This window comes from Rhinoderma darwinii, chromosome 6 (genome assembly GCF_050947455.1).
Source record: "Rhinoderma darwinii isolate aRhiDar2 chromosome 6, aRhiDar2.hap1, whole genome shotgun sequence".
In the NCBI taxonomy this organism is placed as follows: Eukaryota; Metazoa; Chordata; class Amphibia; order Anura; family Rhinodermatidae; genus Rhinoderma; species Rhinoderma darwinii.
Window position 1 is genome coordinate 130,367,138 of NC_134692.1, and position 2,567 is coordinate 130,369,704.

The 2,567-nt window shown below is 46.9% G+C and overlaps 1 long non-coding RNA gene across 1 annotated transcript; it reads right to left on the bottom strand.

The window, feature by feature from the left end:
• Positions 1-1,005: 1,005 nt before the first annotated feature.
• On the bottom strand, positions 1,006-1,983 carry LOC142656492 (uncharacterized). Its single transcript, XR_012849697.1, has 3 exons — positions 1,449-1,983; positions 1,272-1,364; positions 1,006-1,179 (listed from the first exon to the last, which is right to left on the bottom strand). It is a non-coding gene; the product is annotated as an uncharacterized LOC142656492 (long non-coding RNA).
• Between the last annotated feature and the right edge of the window lie 584 nt (positions 1,984-2,567).

A 2,567-nucleotide genomic window follows, 5' to 3' on the forward strand; every position in this document is an offset into this window, starting at 1 on the left:
AGATATAGTCCCCCTGTATATAGCCCACCCCTGTAGATATAGTCCCCCTGTATATAGCCCACCCCCTGTAGATATAGCCCCCCTGTAGATATAGTCCCCCTGTATATAGCCCACCCCCTGTAGATATAGCCCCCCCTGTATATAGCCCACCCCCTGTAGATATAGTCCCCCTGTATATAGCCCCCGCAGATACAGCCAAACTTTTATTACAATTTAAAAAAAAAAAGCTATTCAAACTCACCTTATTCCCGCTCCCACGCCGTCCGGCAGCCATGGAGACCTGCTCCCTTCTGCGCAGGTCTCCAGGGGGTTGAACGCGGCGTCTATGAAAGGCGCTGATTGGCTGGGCAGGATGACTTTCCCTGCCAGTCAGTCAGCGCCTTTCATCGACGGAAGCGTCACTGGTACAAAAGGTACCAGTCGCTTCATTCGTGGAGAGGCGCTGAATGGCCGGGCACGTAACGTGCCCGGTCATTCATTGCTTCTAATTGTACCTGTGTCCTTGCGACACAGGTACAATTATAGTGCAGGAGGAGGTGGTGCTGGCGCCCCCCTCTAAACTGCGCCCGGGGCACGTGCCCCGCCTGCCCCCCCCCCTAGCTACGCCCCTGGCTAAATAGTGATATATTCTGCAGATTATTACACCACTGACCCCTCTACAGATCTGCAGAACATTGCTCTGTCCTCTACTGACAGATACAGTGATATATTCTGCAGATTATTACACCACTGACCGCTCTACAGATCTGCAGAACATTGCTCTGTCCTCTACTGACATACAGAGTGATATATTCTGCAGATTATTACACCACTGACTTCTCTAGAGACCTGCAGAACATTGCTCCTCTACCTCCTGACAGATACATAGTGATATATTCTGCAGAGTATTACACCTATAACCTTCGGATCCCCATAGAACACTAGTTCACTGGATAAATTCCCCAATTTAGAAATGAATACACTAAAAAATTTTTACAAAAAATATGTTTATTATAGAATCTGGTAGAATTTCTGTGCGGTTTTCTGTGGCTCCGGCCCTTTAACATGCGATGATCGGTGAGACGAAGAGGGGGAGGGTCCTTCTTCACCCGTGGATATGGCCGCCAGTCCACCCTTACACAGTTCGGTCCTGGATCAGAAGAAACCGAAAACGTTTTTCATATTTTTCAAAGTCGGATCCTAGAAAAGGAAAAAATACAAATAAGCAATAAAATTCACAAAACCTTCACCACAAGGAGAAGATGAAGACGAGCGGAAGACGTCAGACTTACCGGATCTCGCGTCTGCTCTGCTCATCACTGGAGGAGTCTTCATGGGAATTTCAGATGGTTTAGGTGGTAAAGACCACGATGTTGGGGTGACAACTGCAAAAAAAAATCAGAAATTCAGTGTCCAGGCAGCTGTAGAAGAGTCGTGAGGTGAGAAGATCATCAGTGGACGGCACTTACCTCACCTAAAGATGGTAAATGGGCCCCGAGCGGCAGATGGAAATACGATGGCCGCTATCTCTCCCGGGGGTTGGGGGCCCTGATGGTAAATGGGCCCCAAGCGGCAGATGTTACTAAAATGGCCACTTTCTCTTTCGGGGGTTGGAGGCCCTGATGTTAACTGTAGCCCCCGAAAGATCGTCCATCTCCACATCAGCAGCTGGAAATTGGCGTCCGCCAACCTCCATCTTCCCATCCTCCTCCTCCATCTCCACGTCCTCCGGAAACTGGCGTCCGCCAGCTTCCATCTTCTCGTGTTCCTCCTCCATCTCCACGTCCTCCGGAAACTGGCGTCCGCCAACCTCCATCTTCTCTATAATACTCATCATTGGAAACATCACCATCCTCCTCTTCACATGAGACACGTCCATAATGAGAGCCAGCAAGAGAAACTGACACCGCGGTCAATGTGTGACCCCAATTTATAAACTTGATGATGTCACAACATGAGGGCCATTATGTGCAAACGGAACACATGCAGATCACAGGCCCCGCCCTTCACATGACATCACGCTCAGATTCTCTAGAGGACGTCACGCTCAGAGAAACAGAATCTGCCCACATTCTAGATGACATCACAAGAAGCGTATCCCAGTGAACCGTTACAACAGAGCGGCCATTTATTACGTAATATGGTAGAAGAATACAGACAGTAGGGGGTTTTAAATAAAAACATTTTAGACCGTTCACTGTGTGAGTCAAATAATGCTATATTGTAATAGTTCCGGACTTTTACGGATGCAGCGATACCAATTTTGTTATTATTTTTACATTGTGCTTGGGGAAAAATGGGAATGAATTTTTTTAACTTTTAATTTTTTTCTACACACCTGAAAATGTATTTAACTTTTTTTTTTTTTTACACACATTTTATTAGTTCCCCTAGGGGACTTGAACCAGCGATCATTAGATCGCTGGTGTACAATACACTGCAATAGACTTGAACCAGCGATCATTAGATCGCTGGTGTACAATACACTGCAATACATGGATGAGTTACAGAAACAGCATAACTCGCTGAGCTACGCTATTTCCGGAACTCCCATAGTAGTGAATGGCAGTTACAGAAGCAGCGTAGTG